Below are 23355 nucleotides of genomic sequence, written 5' to 3' on the forward strand. Positions count from 1 at the left end.
TCACAGAGATTCACCTGCCTCTGCCTCCCGAGTGATGAGATTAAAGGCAATTTTGATAACTATTAAACAATAGGTTTCTAAGGTCTTTAACTAAAAATTTCCAGAATACTGCAGTAGTTATTTCCCCATTTAGTAGCAAAGAAGGAAAGTGAGAGAACAATATAAAGGCTGACATTCAGAACCCACACTGCCCCTGAAGAGCCGCATACCTCTGGGCATCCTCCAGTTTGCTGAATGTCAATGTCAATTATGGATGCTAACAGGCAGTTTCCTGGGGCAGTACAGAGTGAAAGAAACAGACAATGCTACATAAAAGCAACACTTTGTTTCAAAGGAGCCACAGCAAGTTACATTCCAGTTTACTCTTATAATTTTGTAATTATATGTTTTCCTCTGTATCAATATTCATAAAAAGGAAACTTTGAGGAAGTTTCTTTAGTAAAGACTAGCTATCCTGGAGTATAAGACCATCTGTCATTTACACTCTAGGTCTTACTAAAATGTTCTGAACTCGGGGTTGGGGAACTAAATCCCCAACCCCGCAAGGCCCTGGGTTCGGTCCTCAGCTCCAGAAAATAAAATAATTTAAAAAAATGTTCTGAACTCAACTCAACACCCCAAGCTCCAATCACAACGCTGCTTGTGCAGGCAACACAAACTCCATCTTAGGGAAGGCCACCATCTCAGACCACCTGCTGTGCTCAGTTCCAGGAGGGACCGCAGAAATGTGCCATGACAGCGCTAAAGGATACAGGGCAGTATGCTCCTGCAGACATTCTGTCTGCGGCTTATGGCCCTTGAAGATATCTAGATAATCCTGCTGAGCAGCCTAGATAATCCTGTTCAGCGGGTTGTGGTTCCCCACTAAAACCTCTAACTCAATGGTTTCAAATGTGTTTTCACACCCAAAGTCTAGACCAATAGTTTAAAAAAAAAATCACCTTGCCGCATATTCCTTCCACTCAATCCCACATTGCCAAAGCATGTAATTCCCAGCTTGCGGTTTTTCCGTATAAAAACTCTACCCCTGGGCCCACAACTGCTGCCGCATTTCCCTTCATCTGCTGCCGCTGTGGCCCAGGTTCGAACCTGACAATAAAAGGACCCTTATGTGCTTGCATCGGAAACCGGCTCCTTAGTGGTACCTGGGGATTTCGAGAATCAGGTACAACATGCTCACTGGCCTTGTAGGACCAAGAGGATCCATCTTTGCACCAAAAGCACCCTGGGTTGGGGGAGGGGCAGACTTGCACTTACAAGCTAGCAAAGTGTTTGTCAAACAGTACAGTCCCTCTGAGAGGGTAAGCTCTTCACAGAAGGGCGGGCTGGCATGAGGTACACACAGAAGCACTGCATGCACAGCCATGGGTACTGCACTCCTAGGCTTTATCTGTTCTTCGTGAGACCCAAATCCATGTAAAGCGGACTCCATCACATATAAAGATCTGTTGACACTTTCTAATACATCTGCCCTTTCAAGTTTCAGACAGCCTGGAAAGCACACACATTGACACAAGTGACACGATCTTTACTACAGATGACTTAGAGAATCACAAGGCCTTTATACAGAACATTCCTGATGAACAAGAGCCCCAAATACTTTAAGGGATGCTACGAAACCCTCTACCACTGACCTACAAACACCTCCAGTCCTAGAATGTGTAACTGTAATTCTTGCTTGATAATTGTTTTGTTATATGTAATTCTACTATGTTAAAGTTAAAAGGTTCCCTTTTGAAAAAAAAGAAAAGGGGAAGTGCTGGGGATGCTGTGAATGTGTTACTCTGATTGATTGATAAATAAAACGCTGATTGGCCAGTAGCCAGGCAGGAAGTATAGTGTAGGCAGGATAAGGAGAGAAGAGAATATGGGAGGTAGAAGGCTGAGTCAGGAGACGTTGCCAACCACCACTACCATGAAAAGCAAGACGTAAGGTACCAGTAAGTCACAAGCCACGTGGCAACTTTTAGATTAATAGAAATGGGTTACTTTAAGATATAAGAACTAGATAGCAAGGAGCCTGAGCCATTAGGCCAAACAGTTTAAATAATATAAGCATCTGTATGTTTATTTGGGTCTGAGTGGCTGCGGGTCTGAGTGGGACTGGAGAAAACTCCAACTACAAGAATGGGAGTCATACTACCTGGCATTCAGAAGATGGAGAAGCAATATTCTAAAATAGTTTTTTAAAAGATTCACCATTAAAAGCTAAGATTTAAAATGTCTCTCATACACAGGATGGTAAAACTGGTGTGGCACACCCCCACCCTCCCCACAGCTAGATTCTTTCCATACTATACTGTCTCAACATTCACAATCCACTAACTGCCTGATCTGTCTTTCTTCTCTGGGAGGATAGGGGAGATAAACAGTTTTCTTATACAGGAAAGTCATCTGAAAGTTCAGGAAATGGGTCCAAGTGGCTTGCATTCCCTAGACAAAAACAAAACCTAAAGTAATGTTAGAAGAATTTCCTATACTGGGCTGGCAAGTTGGCTTGCTGCCAAGCCTGATGACCTGACCTCTGAAACACACATGATGGAAGAAGAGAACTGATTCCCACAACTTTTCTTCTGACTTCCATACCCATGCTGTGGCATGGGCATATATCTCTGTGCGTGAACACACAAGTGTGCACACATAAACAAACAAATAAATAAACAAAATGAAAGCTGTGACTCAATGGTAGAACATCTAATATGTACGAGGCTCTGGGTTCAATTCCCAACAAGAGAGACACAGACAGACAGACAGACAGACACATACACACACACACACACACACACACACACACACACACACACAAATTTGTTTTTCTCATACCTCAGGAAGACTGCAAAGTTTTCCTAAGAATTCCAGGTCTAGCTGGGTGTGGTGGTAGAAACCTATAGTCCTTGCATTCAGGAGGTTAAGAGAGGAGGATCAAGAGTTTGAGTCTAGCCTAGGCCACAGAGCAAGGACCTATCTTAAAACCATCAACATTACCATCATGGTCGTCATCGCCTTCATCATCATCATCATCATCATCATCATCATCATCATCCATGGTCTTAATTAAGATCCATGACCTCATCAGAGAAATGCAAATCAAAATGACTCTGAGATACCACCTTACACCCGTCAGAATGGCTATGATCAAAAACACTAATGACAGTCTATGTTGGAGAGGATGTGGAGCAAAGGGAACACTCCTCCACTGTTGGTGGGAATGCAAACTTGTACAACCACTGTGGAAATCAATATGGCAGTTTCTCAAAAAATTGGGAATCAATCTACCTCAAGACCCAGCCATACCACTCTTGGGCATATACTCAAGGAATGCTCAATCATACCACAAAGATACATGCTCAACTATGTTCACAGCAGCACTATTTGCAATAGCCAGAACCTGGAAACAACCCAGATGCCTGTCAACTGAAGAATGGATTAAGAAAATGTGGTACATATACACAATGGAGTACTACTCAGCAGAGAAAAACAATGACAGCATGAAATTTGCAGGCAAATGGATGGAACTAGAAAATATCATCCTGAGTGAGGTAACCCAAACCCAGAAGGATAAACATGGTATGTACTCACTCGTAAGTGGATACTAGATATAAAGCAAAGAACAATCAGACTGCAACCCACAGAACCAGGGAGGCTACATAGCAGGGGGGACCCTAGGATGACTGTGGCTTATGATAAGTTTTGGTTTTACTCAATTACAGGGCAAGCCTCAGTGAAACATTTCACTATTAGGATAAGAATTTATACTGTATCAAGCTGTTAATAGAAAAATAAACAAACAAACAAACAAATAAATAAAAACAATCAGGACTTTTCAGTACCCTGTGGACTGCTGTCACTCCTGGCCATCTGATCTGTTCTAATTGCTTTGTTTTGAATAAAGTGCTTGTGCTACTTTAAAAAAAAGATCCATGACCTCAAGATACCTGATTTCTCAAGATACCTGACTTCTACCAATTAAGACATATACTGATAAGTCCTGAGAAGACTCAGCAGTGTTTGTAAGACTGACCCAGTTTCCTCCTGAGGATATTGTCAGTGACCTAACCTGGTTCACAGAGGGGAGAAGCACAGACTATCACAAAAGACTTTTTAACAGCATTCCTAAAGTGCATCCACCAATCCTGACTGCTCTGTTATCCAGACCTTCCGGTAAAAGAAAGCTAAACTGGCCCCTGCTTTTAAATTTTCCTGTGAAACCTTTCTCTTAGGGGCATTCTGGATTTCACAAAAATGAGAAAAGTGACAGTATAATTAGCTGCACTTCTATACAGGGACTTTCTTTCAAGACCAGCATGCTCATCTAAAAACAAGTCAAAAGATAGCTGAACTAGTACCTATAATCCCAACACCAAGAAGAGTCTGAAGCAGGAGGATTGCTATGAGTTCAAGGCTAGTCTGGCTATGGTTTAAACTTTTAAAAGAAAAGAAAGAAGCTGGGCATCGGTGGTGCACGCCTTTAATTCCAGCCTTGGGGGGGGGGGGGGCAGAGCTAGGTGGATCTCTGTGAGTTCAAGGCCAAACTGGGCTACAGAGCGAGATCCAGGCACCACAACTACACAGAGAAACCCTGTCTCAAAAGACAAAAAAAAAAAAAGAAAGAAAGAAAGAAAGAAAGAAAGAAAGAAAGAAAGAAAGAAAGAAAGAAAGAAAGAAAGAAAGAAAGAAAGAAAGGAAGAAAAAGCAAAGGGGTGGGGGTGGGGAAGGAAAGGTGAGAAGGAAAGCCTGGCTGAACTATAGTACAGCAGAACATTCCAGAGGACCTGGAACAACAAGATAAAAACAAAAGGCTTCCAAATTAGTGCCCTTGCAATTACAGTAGTTCCAATGGCACTCAGCAACCCAGAACAGTCTTCAGTCCAGGACAGCAGGACACGTCTCCAGTAAGTACCACCCAAGACAGCAGCCTGACCTACCTGTGGAGGTCTGAATTGGCCCCCATAGGCTCATATAGTTGAACTATTTGAAAGGATTACAAGGATTATGAGGTGTGGTCTTGTTGGAGGAAGTATGTCACTGGGGGTGCGCTGTGAGGTTTTAAAAGTCCACACCAGGCCCAGTTCTTTCTTCCTGACTACAGATCAGGATGCAGCCCTCAACCTGCCCCTGCCTGCACGCCACCATATTCACTATGGCGATAATGGGCTCAGTGGCAGTATCCTCATGCTCTGTGCAGAGGTAGCTGGGCAGTCATATTATTTTCAGATGATTAAGTAAGTAGAAGTGAAATGCTTTCTTTTGGATTGTGTTATATTATAAACCTTAATGAATTTAGAAAAATACCTTTTCAAAATTTAGTATAGTAAACCCTGAAACTAAAAATAACATGAAATTCAAAAGCTAGTATTTCCAAAGGGTGAAAAGGACATTTAAACATTTCCCTACAGGGGTTAAGCCGAGGGCAAAATAAAAAACAAAAACAAAAAACAAAACAAAATAAAAGACAAAGTACCACATTAATAAATATATCTGTAAAGTGTTATAAGCAGTGTATATATAGAAATCAACTAAATCAGACTCACAGACGCAAACTTGGAGGGTGGAGCCAGTGGACAAACGCCTCCACAAACACAATGACCTCACGGATGGAAGGAAGCACTCTTTAAATACAACCTGCCTGCTCCTAGGACAATCCATGATAATAAGCTAAGATAAAATATCACACTCAAAAGGATGACTTGTAAAATTCACTGAAAATGTTTAGGAACATTTTTCAAAGCTACGATCAGCAGTCTTTTTTATATAGGACTACAAACAAGGATTCCTGGGAAGAACGGTCTTTGCAAAAACCGACTGGCTGATTGCAGTAGTGTGGAGGAGAGTGTGGAATTAATTAGCAGGGTCCACAGCCTAATAACCTCATCTTGAACTAGTTTTAGTCACCTGAATAGCCACTTTTTGCCCACCTCTGTGTGTGAACTAATATCCCGTGACTACAAGATAAAACCCTTTTGGAAGGTAGTAACTTAGCAGCCTCCTGGCTTCCACCAACTCAATGCTGTGTGTCATCAGACAGCATCTGACGCCTGCAGGAGAGAGTTCTCCGATCTTGCTGTGACCGTCTCTCTGATGTACTCACCATATTTTAAAATTGCCTTGATTTATGGCTTTCTTTGTTCTGCTTTTATACAACTCCATGAAACTGCTTCCACAGAGGAACATGAAGCCTGGGGTAACTACACTCCATGTTTCCAGGCTCCAGAATAAACTATCTCTAGCCTGGGGTAACTACACTCCATGTTTCCAGGCTCCAGAATAAACTATCTCTTAATCCCTTTGAGGTGAAGGCTATTTCTTTTTCATCGGCAGGACAAAATTAGAAGGATCCCTTTGTCATGGCAGGTATACAGAACCTACAGTAACTACCTGTTCCAGGAAGATTCTCACCACACCTCTCTGAGTAAGAACCACCAACCATTCATCTCCACCTTCCCAGTGGCTTGGAGTCTACCAGGATGTAGTATCATCTGAAAACATGTCCGTCCCCTTACAGCACAGAGGGTTGGTGGCTGATGGACCAGAAGGTAGGATGATACTGAGCAGAAAAGGTGATTTCTTCCCAGCGTAAGGTAAGATCTCTCAAGAGTATCTTAGAATCCTAGATGGTAGGTAATTTATTACACACACAGAACCTACCCAACAAGACATTCTGACACTATTTATAAAACAATAGCCCTTGAAAAATAGCTAATTCATTGTAAAAACTGCGCTAAAGTCTGATATATCACACCACTATTAATATAAATTAACTTTATATATGTGTATCTTTTGGGGTAAATTCAGCATAAAAGTAATAAGATGATAAGATTCTAGATTCGCAGGCATTTAAAACTGAAAAGAATCTGAGAGAAATGGTAACAATGATGACTTGGAATTTTAAAAAGTACTCCAAAAAAGACAACGAAGGTCTAAGGAATGGGCTTTTTTTGTATTATATTCCAATAAAATGCCTAAGGAAAAAAAATCACTTCCAAATCTGTTTCACATGAAAATCTGCTTCATGTGAAAAAACTCTGATTTGGGGACTAAAGGGAAGTTGAGGCAAGGTAGGTAAGATGGGAAAAGGCACACGACTGGACTCTTACTGTATATACTCTACGTTACACAAGGGACATCTTGCATATTCCCTATACTGACAACTAGCCAATTGTAGGACTCATCATCCTCAATATGAGAAAAATAGGACTTGGTGATAAAGGGCCACGTGGGTATTAAGTGATAAGACAAAGAATAAAATCCAGAGCACTCACACTATTAATGTGTAGTCTTTGGCATCTAGAATTACAGGTTAAGTCTAAATCTGACCTAGCTGAATGCCAATAACCTGGGATAGTTTAGCCCTATCAGAAAGTTACCTGGTAGACCACTAAGTCTACTGGAGACCAGAGTCATGGACAGGAAACTCACCCAGAGCAACCTCAAACCTTGTGCCAGCATCTGCTCTGTGTTAGAAGACTGTTAAAAATAAGTTGAAAGCCACAATCAATCAAACATGAAATAGAAAACCTAACATAAGGCAATATGGACTTATTGAGAAGGCACTCTGTGATTGCCATGCAGTTGACTGGCTAAACATACTTACTATAAAACCATTAAAACAGTTTCTGTCGAGTAACAGAGTAACAATGTTTTGCATTTTGACCAACCACCAAACTGTTTTGCCAAAGTGGCACACCATTTTACAATCTCACCAAATCCTTGTTTTTAAGGCTCTGATTTTTGTACAAAAGCATTCAATCATTCTGTCAGACCAAACCAGGAAAAGTAAACTATAGTTCAGAGCTGTTCTATTCCATTTACTATGCAAAGCCATTCTTGGCGTTTGCAACTCTCAGCCCTTTTGAGTATTCTTGCAGTGTTCACCTTTTCCTCCACCACTTTTTTTTTTCTTCTTTTTTTTTCTGGTTTATTTCCATCTATTACAAATGTATAAAAAATCCTCCATCAACGCTGCTGATAGAAGCAGAACCTTGTTACTCAACAATTCTACCCTTAGGAATATATCCTCAAACTACTGAAAATGTGCACCTATGAAACATGTACATGAAGGTTTACAGCAGTGTGTTGCTAATAGTAAAAAAGTTAAAACAACTCAAATAGCTATCAAATACTGGAGAGAAATAAAATGTGGCTTATTCATACAATAGAATATTATTAAGACATAAAAATGAATGAGAAACTGACAGATTAAATGACTTTGGTGAACCTTCATAATTTCATTTGTAGATCTTTCCATTTCTAATTTATAAATACATTTGGGGTTATAAATTATAAATGTACTGCCTCCTGTCAACATTGTATACTTCTATTTGATGATTTCTGTGTCAAACATTATATGGAAATGTTTCCAAGTATTTTCTGTATTAACTGTGAATGAATAGAACAAAATAAATTGCCTGTGATGGGAAAAAAAAAAAAAAGATTACAGAGTAAACCAAAAAAAAAAAAAAAAAAAACAAAACAGTTTCTGTCATCTGTGTATTGCTGGGATTTTTAAATTCAAAATTTTTAACTGGTTAGCCAGATTCTGAAAGAAGGAAGTACCCAACCCTCCTAATATCGCCAAATCACAGGTTTGTGGTTTCACCTTCCCACTAGGAATGACATATCCTTCAAGTTCGGTGTACTTGTGGTTGAGACAAGGGGAGGAAAAGAAAATGGAATGGAAAAATCAAGAACTTCCGGCCCTACAGCCAGATGTGTCCCTGGCCAAGTGGCTCTCCCTGCCAGTCTTTGTTCTTCCCTGGGACAATCAACCTGCAGCAGCCAGTGCCCTGAGAAAAGCTGAGCTTCTTCCTACTCCAGGCACCCACCCCAGAGCACGGATGGCCCTGTCAGGAGACATCCAGATGTGACTAGCTCAGGGAGTCTGTTATAGTCGAGTGCTGCCTGCCCCTTCCTGGCTCTACAACCCACGGTGTATCGTTCATCTTCTCTAGTTTTGCTTTTCCTCTTGGTAAAGAAAACTACACCTACTCAGAGAATTCTGTAAGTTAACTTAGGTTAAGTAGTTTTTTAATATCATCATTATAATTTAATTTTATCTTTAAAATAATGAGAAATTTAATCATAGCTACATTTTAGAAAACTGAATTATCCTAACAGTAATAAAATCAGACTAAGGGAAAGATTATTGACAGGAAAGCCAATTAGTAGGCTTCTACTATAACTGAAGAAGTTACCAAAATGTGGGTCTGAACTCAAAAGGTCTCCAATAAGACACAAAGGCAAAGACGGACTTAAGAAAACAGTCTGGACTGAGAACTGAGTAGGGCTGACAGAAGAGGAGAAAGGGATTATTACCAAGACCCTTATGACTGTGGGCTGCGTAACTCTGTAGAAGGCAGAATGGAAAACAGCCAAGTTTTGTAGTGGAAGAGAACTTGGAGCTTGGTGATCCTGAGATGTTTGTTGGATTTCAAAGTACAAGTGTATAGAAAGTACAAAGATGCCCACACTGAAGACCAGGATCACCATGTGTGTGGTGGATGAGTAAGGTTATGTAAAAACTACTAGACGCTGGGCGGCAGTGGCCCACGCCTTTAATCCCAGCACTCGGGAGGCAGAGCCAGGCGGATCTCTGTGAGTTCAAGGCCAGCCTGGGCTACAGAGCGAGATCCAGGACAGGCACCAAAACTACAGAGAGAAACCCTGTCTCAAAAAAACAAAAACAAAACAACAACAAACTCCTAGAGCCCTAGGGCACAGGAATGGGAAGTAGAAGTAATCATTACCAGAAACCAAGAGTCACCAACAATGGAGCATTTATAAGGAAACTAAAACCTACAATAGAAAAAAATGTAGTTTAACAGTGCTGGAGAATTCAGAAAAGACCAATTTCAGAAGGTCAGGTAATTACCTAAGAGGTTAAGAAAAATATATGTAAAACATTTACGAACATTCTAGATTTATTCTCTATCAGTATTGGACACAATATTTATATACTCCCCATCAAGAAATATTTTAACTATCATATGCCAAGCACCTTGTTCATCCATTAGTCTTTTTTCAAGAGGCATATTAGCAGTATATCAGGTAAAATAATATTTTACCTTCCCTTAACTAGTCCAGTATTTATCTTTAAGTGTACTTTCCAAACTCCATTAATCCACATAAAAGCATGGATCATCCCAAGAATTCCCACATATTACTGCAATAATTTTTGAGAGCTACTTATCATTTCTATTTTCTCTTCTTCAATGTGTTATTTTATGACAATGTATTTCTTATTCAATATAAGGACAAGAACTGTCATATACAAAACATGATGTGAAACTTCAAGAGAAAGAAAATGATGCTCAATTTGGGAGAAATGTCCCTCTGTGGAAGCCAGTACCATAAATGGATTCATGTCCTTTGACACAGTGACAGTGACATTTTCCCAAGCCAGAACTAAAGACTAGAAAGAGTAGAGGGAGGCAGAAAAGAGACCCACTTCTTAGCCACAGAAAATGGAAGCCACCATTGCCGTGCTTGAGATGGTGAGAGATGGTGAGGGGCTGGTCTGGAGCGCAAGGGAGGGACCCTCAGCTCTGGTTCCCTTTGCAGTCCTTTCTCGTGTCACTCTTGTCGGAGCAGCAAGGCAGATGCAGATGCACAGACACCCGGTGCTGACCACCTGCTGCTGAGCACCGGAAGGAGCAGCTCCACACCCTGGGGAAAACTCAAAACTCAGACTCCTCAGGATCAAGGCCAGGCCCGACTATCTAAGACCTAAGTAATCCAGGAGTCTGGAAACAAGAAATGTCTTAAATTACATGCAGCCTATGCATCGTGTGCGTGCATGTGTGTGTGCACTTTGTTTTGGTTTTTCAAGACAGGGTTCCTCTGTATAACAGCCCTGGCTGTCCTGGATCTCACTCTGTAGTCCAGGCTGGCCTCAAACTCACAGAGATCCACCTGCCTCTGTCTCCTAAGTACTAGGATTAAAGGTGTGCACCACCACTGCCTGACTTTAGTTGTTCTTTTTCATTCTCATAAGCCTACCTAGTATTAGGACACAGAGTCTCTGTTCATACTGTTCCTTCTGCCTGGACTTGTATAATCCTAGATCCTAATATTGCAACCTTCAGGTTCAGGACACAGCTCTATGTATCTGCTTAGGCCTTCCCTGACACCTACAGAAGTCTACCCCTTTCTTACTGCTCTATCATCACTCCATTATCCAAAGCTCAGTCTATCACTTGAGACTATCATTTTATACACATTTTGCCTGTGATTCCCCATATTCCATGACTAACATGTAAGCTGACTCCACAAATACCAAGCCATCCTGTAACTGTTAGCTAAAGAAGAGCATGTACATGGTTTTAAGTCCTTTATTTTGGCTCATAGGGTAAATACTGATTTCTTTATGAGAAATCTATGTACAACTGGTTACAAAAACATTTGCAAGAGATCCATGACTTATAGGGCTAAATAATCACATTCCCAACCACTTCACACCTGAGAGTATGAGTTCCTGTCTGCCAAAAACCATATTCTATCCACACCACAATGTACTGTTTGTCAAGGCAGTCCCCAGTTCTGTCCATAAAAACATCAGCAGGACTAGAGGGATAGTTCAGTCCATAACATGCTTACCATATAATCATGGGGACCTGAGTTTGAGCCCCAGAACCATGCAAAAAGGTAAGGGATGGTGGCATGTACCTTAACCCCATAACTAAGGAAGTAGAAACAAGAGAAACCACTGGGGCTTACTGGCCAGCCAGTCTAGCCTAGGCAGTAAGCTTCAGACCCATGAGAGACCCTGTCCCAAAACCAATAAGTAAATAAAAGCCAAACTGAATGGCAACTCAGGAACAACACCTGATGTTGAACTCTGGCCTCCACATGCACAGAATATGTGTACATCTACATGAATATGCACAAACACAGACCAAAAAGCTATCAGTAACAGCAATAAGATTATACATGCAATGTTGTTCAAACACAGTTGGTATTTCCGCCTATTACCATGCAGTTTTTTATATATGACTTTTATCAGATAACTAAGGAAGGATATCCTATTTTAAAGATTTATTTATAGCCAGGTGGTGGTGGCGCAAGCCTTTAATTTCAGCACTTAGGAGGCAGAGCCAGGCGGATCTCTGTGAGTTCAAGGCCAGCCTGGTCTATAGAGTGAAATCCAGGACAGGTATCAAAACTACACAGAGAAACCTGTCTCAAAAAACCAAAAAGATTTATGTATAAATGTGTATTGAGTGTTTTGCTTACATATATATTTATGCTTCATGTTCTTGCTGGGTGCTCACAGAGGTCAGAAGACAGTGTCAGACTCCTTGGAACTGTAGTTACAGACAGCTGTGAAGCACTATGTGGGTGCTGAGAATTGAACTCAACTCCTCTGTTAAGCAGCCAGTGCTCTTAGCCACTGAATCATCTCTCCAGCCCCAAGAATAATACTCTTGAGCAACCCATAAACACATTGGTTAAACCATCCACTCCAAGTACTTATCAAGGTAGGTTTGAGAGTTCTCAGATTCATAAAGTTTCCTATAGCTACACTTCCCTCCACCACCATGAGAATCACAGACATTCTAAGTCACAGTTATTACTGGGCATGGTTCACACTCCTGCTTTGGCAAGAGTAGAAACCCATTCTCTGTGCTGAGAAGGCCTAACAAAATATCACACATCCTTTCTCAGCTACATGGGCTCTGATACCAACATCTGGGACTGATTCAATTTGTCCTAACTCAAAAGCCAATACAAAAGGACAAGTTTATAGAGAAGTAGGAGTTAAAGCCCTGGCTTTGATGATGGCCCTAAGTAGCTAAATGATACTATGTAACTAACTCAGTCTACCATTCCGCTCCAGTGGCTGCTACCCTGGCCACCTGAGGTTATGGTGGGAGCGGATCACTGAAGGAGAAGGTACACAGGAGCCACTGGAGAGATGCACAGGAACAAACCACCTCTCTTCTCCCACCTCCCAACCCTGTTCAGTTGTCTGTACGACATTTTCAGGAAATGTATAAGCCATAAGGCAGGCTAACCTGGAGCAAAAAGACAGTCATGAATTCAGGACAACAAAAAATCAAAAACTTACAAAACCTGCGATTTGTTTTGTTAACTCATATGTGTACATCTCAAGCATGAATTCTGTAGACAACATCATCATGCCACAGTGTTAAGTGGAGGACATCCCTGCAGGTATACAAATACTTTCTGTTTATAGCACATCATACCCATTTATATGCATCCAACATCTTGTACATAATCTCTTTTTAGAGCAAGAAAAGGAAAAAAATCACTTGTTTATTTGCACACCATTTTCTTAAAAGGGTGGGTTTATTTTTTTAAAAACTCTTCATTTGAGAATCAGAAAGTTAAGCTTTTGTGTCATGGTGTGTACATGTGTGCTGGTTTACTGGTGTGCACATGTCTGTGAAGACCAGATGATAACTGTTGTTAGATTTTTTTTTTTTTTAGTCTTTACTCTTTTGGGGGGCCTGCCACTCAGCTCCCAAATTAATCACATAGAGGCTTATTCTTACTTATGAACACCCAGCCTTAGCTTGGCTTATTTCTAGCCAGCTTTTCTTAAATTTCCCTGTCTACCTTTTGCCTCTTGGCTTTTATCTTTCTCTGTTCTATATGCCGTTCTTTCTTACTCTGTTGCTGGCTGTGTAGCTGGGTGGCCAGCACCTGATGTCCTCCTCTCCTCCTTTTCTTGTTCTCGATCCCTCTTCCGAGATTTCCCCTCGTATTTATTCTCTCTGCCTGCCAGCCCTGTCTATCCCTTCTCCTGCCTTGCTATTGGCCATTCAGTTCTTTATTAGACCAATCAGGTGTTTTAAACAAGCAAAGAAACACAGCTTCACAGAGTTAAACAAATACAACATAAAAGAAGGCAACACATCTTTGCATCATTAAACAAATACTCCACAGCATAAATGAATGTAACACATCTTCAACTAATATTCCACAAGAGATAACTTCAGGTAGTGTTCTTCAGGCACCATTCACCTTCTCTCTGTCTCCCTCTGGAAGCAGGGTCTCTCACTGGCCTGGAGCTCATTAAGCAGGCTTGGCTGGCAGGCCAGCAAGCTTCCAAGATCCTCTAGTCTATTTCTTCAATGCTTCAAGCATTGTGCTACCAAGCCTGGCTTTTTATGTGGGTTGTGGGAATAGAACTCAGGTCAGCATGCTTGGAAGACAGCTCAATACCTCCCACTGAGCCCTCTCCTTCAGCCTCGAGCTCATTTCTTGTTTTCAATATTTTAAATTTTGCAGTGTTATACAGAATACTAAGGTGCCTATTTTAATATGTATTATATGCAAATCGGTTCTATAAGGGAGAAAGTTGTAAGACACCAAGTCAAACAAATGCCTTTCCTACAGGAATTCTTGGAGCCTTTAATACACTGAAATGTAAGGCAAGTGTTTCTGTATTGTATTTGATCATGGAATGTTTGATCAGTAACTACTCATGTTAAAACACTTCTGGGGATGTTGCAGCTAGTAAGAACCTTTTTTTTTTTTTTTTTTTTTATTTTTCGAGACAGGGTTTCTCTGTTTAACTGTCCTGGCTGTCCTAGAACTCACTTTGTAGAACAGGTTGGCCTCGAACTCACAGAGAATGGCCTGCCTCTGCCTCCCGAGTGCTGGGATTAAAAACGCGCACCACCACCACCACCACCAGCTGGCTCTAGTAAGAAATTTTTAAATTTGATTTGTGGATTTATAGTACATGTACATTTCTCAAATCAAACAGCACTTGTGAGGGTTTATTTATAATACAAATTGGTCCCCTGCTGCAACTCACTCCCCTTTCTGTCCAGCTTCTCACAAGCGACCACAGTCAGTTCTGTCACTTCTAGCACTGACTCACTTGTAAATAGTATGCCAAAAATGAAGTTTTTTCCTATTTTAAACACTACTAGCTGGGCGGTGGGGGCGCACGCCTTTAATCCCAGCACTGGGAAGGCAGAGCCAGGCGGATCTCTGTGAGTTCAAGGTTAGCCTGGTCTACAGAGCAAGTCCAGGACAGGCTCCAAAGCTACAGAGAAACCCTGTCTCGAAAAAAAAAAAAAAAGAAAAAAAACTACTGATTTCCTGTTGTACATGAGAATTCACTTTGAGATCCCCTCCTGCACTTTGACACAAATATGTCCTCGTGCCCAGCTCCCCAAAAAGCTGTATCATGATTCTTCATTTAAGGATCACAATACTTTGTGAATGTTGTTTATAACTGAGCCATGCTGTCTTATGTCCTGTTTTCCCTTGAGTTAATATTTGCCTTGTTCTTACTTTCTTGAGAAAAATAAAACCAACCAACAAACCTATCCGAACTAATTCATCAACTTCTCGATCATAGTTTATAAAACTACTCAAGTCAGGCTTATCTACCAGCTCATTCCATTTCCTCTCAGAAATACTGCTCTTGGCATCTGCTAGACTCCTCGGCAATGTCCTCTGGGGTTCTGGTCTCCATCACCCTGGACACATTCCCCTTTGCCTCCTTCCTTATTGGATGGAGCTTTCTCTTACATGGTTGGTTCCCTGGTGTACGGACTATGTCCTCCAGTAGTTTCTTGACAAAGTATACGTGTGAACTAATCTGGAACTCTTCTATGCTTGGAAATGATTTTATTTCCTCATCTCTGATAACTATTTTGCTAAGTAAATACTCATATTCTAAGAAGAAATCATTTTTCTTTCTTCCTCCTCCTTTTTTTTTTTTTCCAGCATAAGCCTTATAAGGAACAGAAGCACCTTTTCCCACGTTGTACTGGTCCAGCAGACCCCAGGTTCTTGTGCTGTTGCTCATAGTCCTTAGTGGAGACTTCAGGCTTTGTAATTTAGCACATTCTCCAGGACTCTGCTTACCTCATCAGCACTCAAGATGTTCAGAGTCACATTCTTCCCTTGGCAAATGCATAGTGGACCAAGAGCTTGGGCAGCACCTCCGAAAATTTACTGATTAGAACGAGCAGGCCACAGTGCACCTTCCTCAACTCCACAAAGCATTGTTTAATGAAACCCCTCATCCCTGGGCTGCCTGGTGAGCACTGGCATAGGTGGATGTGGGTTCAAATAGTCCCAGCTGTGTGCGAGCCATCTCTGCAGCCACCATCTTTGCTAGCCCAGAAATAATTATCTAGTTGCAGTGCTGTTAAGTAAGCAAAGTCTTCCAGATTCATAATCCTTAATACAAAACCTCTCTGAGGTGTTTTACCATCTTTACCTCTGATGTAGTGGAGCTTACAAACATATCCATCAACAGTGGACCTTTCCCTGCTGGGTACTTGTTGGACCCTGCAAACTTAAGCAAGGATCAAACTTCTCCACATATGTCCTTTCCCCCAAAATTCCAGCTCTCAGCTCTCTTCTCCTCTCAAGGTACTGGTGCTTCTTCGGTCCCTGAGCCTTTCCAGAGTTCCGAGGTCCACAGCAGCACGCTTCATGTCTGAGTTCTCCTTAGAGGCACTCAGTCTCACCCATGTCAGACTGTTCTGGGAACAATCACCACTGTATTCTTGCACTTCTAGAATACTGATGTTATCTGTTGTTTCCTCTTTTGAACTCTAACATTTAACTTCCTTAAAACTTTCATGTGTTTTCCATAAATATAGTCTATATTTGTCTGATATGGATTATGCTCATTGTTAATAATAAAGCTGATTGGCTAATGGCTGGGCAGGAAAAGACTGACCAAGAGAGCCAGACTAGGAGAATTCTGTGAAGAAGGGTAGAGTCAGGAAACACCAGCCAGCCTCCAGAGGAACAAGATGTGTTAAAACATAGGTAAAGCCATAAGACACATGGCAAAACATAGATTAATAGAAATGGTTTAATTTAAGTTGTAAGCTTGAGCTACCAGCCAAGCATTTATAAATAATATAAGCATCTGTGTGGTTATTTGGGAACTGGCAGGCAGAAGAGAACCATCCCGATTACATTTGTCTGAATAAAATCGTTTAATTCTGCTTTGTTGTACCAAGATTATTTACAGTGTAACACATTATTAATCAGTCATATAAATAATCAGGCTGATTTGCTTCTAAAAAGTTTCTTTTCAAAGAGGTGTTCACCTGCAGGTTTCAGAAAGGCTACGTTTATAAGCAGATAAGATATGCTGTCTCACAGGATTTCTACTGCTAACACTTAAAGATGCAAGGTAACTAGAATTCAGAATTTCCAGAGATTTTGTAAGTTAAGCAGGCTTGCCCTTACTTGGCTCTTTGGAAACAAAAACACAACTGTCTCTTTTCTTCAATAACCCTGTCAGATACTCTCATCACCTCTATTTTACAGCTAAGAATACTGATGATTTTTAAAAGTCAAACAGGTAAAAAAGAGGAGAAGAAAAAAAAGATTAGGTGTCTAGAGACATTCCCAATAACTCACATTGTACTTTATTTATCTTTCTGAGACAGCTGGCCTCGAGCTTCCAATCTTCTTGCCTCTGCTTCCTGAGTCCCACTACGTATCACAGAATCTGACCCAACTGCATTGCTGTTATAACTCTGAAATAAATCCGTAGTTACCACTTCAGAATAAAAATATGACTTCAGCAGGTGGTGATGGCGCGTGACTTTAATCCCAGCACTCGGGAGGCAGAGGCAGGTGGATTGCAGTAAGATCGTGGCCAGTCTGGTCTACAAAGTGGACTATGCAAAGAAACTTTGTCTCAAAAAAAAAAAAAAAAAAAGGACTTCAATTTAAATAATAAATCAAGTGCTTTACTACACTGGTATAAAATGCTTTGACATTTCTCAATATTGTATGCAGATGTCTTGAGTATTAACAAATATCTATATCTACATTTTTTTTTTCAGATGAAGTCTTTAAAAGATTAACCAAAGTCTTGGTTAATTTAAATTTCTCACCCTTTAAACGTCTCACCCAAATTCTTAGGCTTAAAAACTGTCATAACACTCCATATCAATTTTATGCTTTCCTTGAGAAACAAAATTTTTAAATTTAGTCAGTCAAAGTCTATGAAATGTTTGCCTGTACATTTCAAGCTACTGATTATGAACTGGTGTTTTCAATCAGCACAGACACCATCTCTTTTGTTTTTCCTTTCTTTCTCTGTCTCAGTATGTTTCTCTCTCTCTCTCCCCTTTTCTCTCTTTCTGAGACAGGGTTTCTCTGTATATCCCTGGCTGTCCTGAAACTTGCTCTGTAGACTAGGCTGGCCTCAAACTCATGAGATCCACTGAATTATGGGATTAAAGGCATGCGCCACCACCACCCAGCACACACCATCTTTCTTTCACATTATAGAATAACCAGTATTATTAAAAATCTATCATATCTAAATTTATTAACAATGTTATTTTCAGAAGTCTTTAAAATATTAGTCAAGAAGATTCTAGACTAAGCAAAATTTTACACAAGATCAAAGTCCAAAGTAAATGGCTGGTGCCCAAGGACACAGGAATTAACAAACTAGGAAGGAGTTGTAGGTTTTTTACTAAACTCTATTTCTAAAGAGACATACTCTGCCATTTCAACACCATGGAAGACATTAAGAATTACTCAGTACATTAGACTCTACACTTCCATTTCAAGGCATAAATCATAACGCATTAAGTAAAAGTTATCTAGGTCACTGGTAAAGAGCATGATGAGTCAAACTTCACAGCTCCAGGTAGCAGACTTCCTTTTCTATCTAATCCTTTAACTTGTTCAAGACTGAAAGGGTCTCATCATTTTTTTTCAAATGTCAACAGTCAAATTTCAACCTGTACTGATGGAAAAAATTCTTAATATTCATATAATTCTTGTATCCAAGCAGCTAAAAACATAGTGGTAATAACGAAACATGGAATACTGATCTATTTACAGTCACACACCTTATATTGTGTCTTCATTAGGGTTTCTATTGGTGGGATTAAACACAATGACCACTGGGCAGCACAGTAGAGGTGATCCTGTTGGTAGGGGTGTGGATGAGCCAGCCCCAAAGGCCTGAGAGTGGGAGAGCTGGCCCCATCCCTTCATCTGCCTCAAGGTGGAGAGGAAGACAGAATGATGCCCTTCCCCCTCCCCCCTCGCCACCTATGGCAGGCAAGAGTGGCCCTGCCCCTTAAAGCTGCAGCACTCGGGAAAGCAGGCCCTGTACCCTGCCTGGGCAGCACAATAGAGCTGACCCTGTTGGGAGGTGGTCGGCAGGTGAACCATTCTGCATGAGAGATCTGGCACTGCCCTTCATCTGCCATGCAGTGGCATGGGTGAGGGAGAGAAGCACCCCCACTTGCCGCCTGTGGCAGGTGGGAGAACTGGCTCTGAGATCATGAGAATGAGAGTGCTGGTCCTGCCTCTTCCCGGCTGCAGCACTCAAGAGAGCAGCCCCTCCACCTTGCCTGGGAAACACGGTAGAGCTGACATTGGTGGTATAGGTGTGAGTGAGCTGGCCTGAGGGCAGGAGAGCAGGCGAACTGGCCCAGCCCTTGCTGCTTACTGCACAGGGTGAGCTAAGAGGGGTGGGACTGGAAACATCACCCTGGTGGTGAGGATGAGGGAGAGCTGGCGGGCTGATCAATCTAGCAACCACCCAGGCCCAGTACCAGGGCTCTGAGTTGAACCAACCCAATATCCACCCCATCTATGATCTGTTGGAGCACATAAAGGGGCTGGTTCTGCTGACCCAAAGCTTCAAGATCTCCCCGACACAGGGCAACAAAAGGACGTCCAAGAGGAGCCCAGTGAGAGCCCAGTGTCAATGGTGCAGCAGAAACCAGAAGCCTCGAGCCAGACCAATGACTCATTGCAATGAACACTTGCAAGTAAAGATGTATGGACTAATTGTGCTGTAAGCCTGTATTTAAGACCTCCTCCCTCCTTCAATAAACGTCATTCGTCATTCGGCATTAAAAAAAAAATTGTCGCCGGGCGGTGGTGGCGCATGCCTTTAATCCCAGCACTTGGGAGGCAGAGGCAGGCGGATCTCTGTGAGTTCGAGGCCAGCCTGGGCTACCAAGTGAGTTCCAGGAAAGGCGCAAAGCTACACAGAGAAACCCTATCTCGAAAAAACAAACAAACAAACAAACAAAAAAAAATTGTCATAGGGATGCTGAAGTGTAGCTCTTCACAGTTGATGGCTTCTGGTGGGGGTGGTGAAGGGCTGGTTTTCTTTAAGGGGCTGCCCACTGGGAGTTTGATCATGATCCAGCAAGTATATGGGCAACACAAATTGGATTTGGTATTTTGGGTTTTTTTTTCCTCTTTGTTTTGGGGGAGGTCACAAGGGTGGGGAGTGGACCTGGGAGAACTGGGAAGAAAATGTGATCAGGGTGCATGATGTGAAATTTCCAAATAATCAATAAAAATATGTTATTTTTTTTTTTTTTAAAAAAAAGATGTATGGACTAAAGGGTATACTGTGTTGTAGAATATTATTTTCAAGTGTGTTATTTTTGTTTATGATGCATTTGTTCAATTCTGTGAAGCTGTGCTCCTTTGCCTTTCTAAAACATCTGATGGTGTAATAAAGAACTGAACGGCCAATAGCAAGGCAGGAGAAAGGCTAGGCTGGCAGAGAGAATATATAGAAGGAGAAATCTGGGAGGAGAAGGAAGAAGCAGCCAGAGAAGGAGGAGGACGCCAGGGCCCGGCCAGCCACCCAGCTACACAGCAAGCCACAGAGTAAGAGTAAGATTTACAGAAGTAAGAGAACGGGAAAAGCCCAGAGGCAAAAGCTAAGGAAAGCTGGCCAGAAACAAGCCAACCTAAGGCAGAGCATTCATAATTAAGAATAAACCTACATGTGTGATTTGTTTGGGAGCTGGGTGGTGGGCCCCCCAAAGAGCAAAAAAACAAACAAACACAACTACTATGTGACTCACTGGGCCACACTACAGCTTCCACGCTAAGATTTTTTCTTTCTTTCTTTCTTTCTTTCCTTCTTTTCTTCTTTCCTTCTTTCCTTCTTTCCTTCTTTCCTTCTTTCTTTCTTTCTTTCTTTCTTTCTTTCTTTCTTTCTTTCTTTCTTTCTTTCTTTCTTTCTTTCTTTCTTTCTCTCTTTCTCTCTTTCTCTCTCTCTTTCCTTTTCTTTTCTTTTAAATTTTATTTTATCTTGGGGGGGATTTCCAAGGGTAGAGGGCAGATATGAAGAGAGGGAGATGAATGAGATCGTGATACATGATGTGAAATCCACAAAGAATCAATAAAAAGTTAAACTAAAACATAAAACAAAGCCGGGTGGTAGTGGCGCACTCGGGAGGCAGAGCCAGGCGGATCTCTGTGAGTTCGAGGCCAGCCTGGACTACCAAGTGAGTCCCAGGAAAGGCACAAGTTGGGGGAGGAAAGAGTTTATCTCAGGGGCTGGAGAGATGGCTCAGAGGTTAAGAGCACTGACTGCTCTTCCAGAGGTCCTGAGTTCAATTCCCAGCACCTACATGGTGGCTTACAACCATCTGTAATGAGATCTGGCGCCCTCTTCTGTATACATAATAAATAAATCTTAAAAAAAAAAAAAGTTTATCTCAGCTTGTAATCAGGAAGGGAAGTCAGGGCAGGAACTGAAGCAGAGGTCATGGAGGAGCACTGCTTACTGGCTTATTCCCCTATGCCTTGCTCAGCCTGCTTTCTCATATACCCTAGGACCACCTGCCCAGAGGTGGCACCAACTAGCACTCATTAATCAGGAAGATGATTAACCAAACTTGTCCACAGGCCAGTCTAATGGACATATTCTCCCAACTGAGGTTCCCTCTTCTGAGATGACCCTAGCTCGTGTCAAGTTGACAAAAAAAAAATTACCTATACGCTGTAAGCCAGTGCCTGCTAACACCATCAGAATGCTTACCACATGCCAGATATTATTCCAGCACTTTGCTAATACAATGCTAAAATAATCCTGATGAGCGAGATAACATTCTCACTGCTGTCATACACACTCCGATGACCTTGCAAGGCCAAATGAAATTTATAAAAACCACTTCCACAAGGAATCACATTGCTGTGGGATGGTCTGTATGTCAAATTGCTCTGTTTGGTCAATAAATAAAACACTGATTGGCCAGTGGCCAGGCAGGAGGAAGTATAGGCGGGACAAGGAGGAGAGAATTCTGGGAAGCAGAAGGCTGAGGCAGAGAGACACTGCCAGCCGCCGCCATGACCAGCAGCATGTGAAGACGCCAGTAAGCCACCAGCCACGTGGCAAGGTATAGATGTATGGAAAATGGATTAATTTAAGCTATAAGAACAGTTAGCAAGAAGCCTGCCACGGCCATACAGTTTGTATGCAATATAAGTCTCTGTGTTTACTTGGTTGGGTCTGAGCGGCTGTGGGACTGGCGGGTGACAAAGATTTGTCCTGACTGTGGGCAAGGCAGGAAAACTCTAGCTACATCACATGCATGCTGTATGTGAACAGCATGACACACGGCTCCCCAGAGCTCTTTTTCATGTAGGGCCTGCACATCCTGTTCAGCAGTCCCTCAAACATGCACATCAGCACCTGAGAAGCTGACTGTAAGAAACACCACTGTGGTGAAGTTGGGGCAGTCCCAGGAATCTGAATACTGAACTCTTAAGGCTGACCAACACTTAAGACACATCCATACAGGCATGTGGATGGACAAGGAACTTCAGCCACCCTCAACACTCAAGGAAATTTTAATAGCAGTGTGATAACCCACCACTTCCCCATGTTAGATGTTTTTCTTAACTACCAATCAGAGTTGTGAAGACTGGTGTATTACCATCCTCACTAGAAACCAGTGTCATTAGAGGCTAAGAGATTACTGTGCAGTCCTGCATCTAGTATGTGACAAAGTTGAGTGTCGAACCTCCCCCGCCCTTCTCCGAAGCCTGGGCTCAGGTTCCCTCCACTCTGATTGTACTATTAAAGGGATAAGAGAAAAAAGAAAGCTGCTCAGTCTCCTGCCACTGGAGCACAGCAGGCCAGAACCAAATCTGTGGGCAATTTTGCCCTTTGCCCCTTTCTCCCTTCAGAGTAGAGCATTCATGCTTTATCCTACCCCTAGCTTCTGGCAAATCATCACTAAATGGCAACATATCGGGATTAACAATTAAACAAGCAAATGTTGGAAGGCTTATTAATGAACTTTACAGACTGAAACCTTTATCTCTACCAGTCCGAACACGTGAAGAATACCAAGGGGGAGGGAAGACCGCTCGATGGGGAAAAGCATTTGCCTGATAATCTGAGCTCGATTCCCTAGGACCCAGATGACAGAAGGAGAGAGCCAACTCTCACAAGTTGTCCTGGGACTTACACACACACACACACACACACACACACACACACACACACACACACACACACACTAAATGCAATAGTGCAATACTTTTTTAAAAGACTAGCATGTAAATCACCATGGAACACTTGGAGATTACACTGTTGTGGCCCAAGTTTCTAAC

The 23355-nt window shown here is 41.8% G+C and overlaps 1 protein-coding gene and 1 long non-coding RNA gene across 6 annotated transcripts in view; both read right to left on the reverse strand.

Moving 5' to 3' along the window:
• The window catches only part of Dtnbp1 (dystrobrevin binding protein 1), a 122042-nt gene that overhangs the window by 58310 nt on the left and 40377 nt on the right, over positions 1-23355 (reverse strand). The gene's annotated exons all lie outside the window — the stretch shown is intronic.
• On the reverse strand, positions 36-23353 carry LOC143273486 (uncharacterized). Its single transcript, XR_013051616.1, has 2 exons — positions 6229-23353; positions 36-6176 (listed from the first exon to the last, which is right to left on the reverse strand). It is a non-coding gene; the product is annotated as an uncharacterized LOC143273486 (long non-coding RNA).

Source organism: Peromyscus maniculatus, chromosome 5 (assembly GCF_049852395.1).
Source record: "Peromyscus maniculatus bairdii isolate BWxNUB_F1_BW_parent chromosome 5, HU_Pman_BW_mat_3.1, whole genome shotgun sequence".
Classification (NCBI taxonomy): Eukaryota; Metazoa; Chordata; class Mammalia; order Rodentia; family Cricetidae; genus Peromyscus; species Peromyscus maniculatus.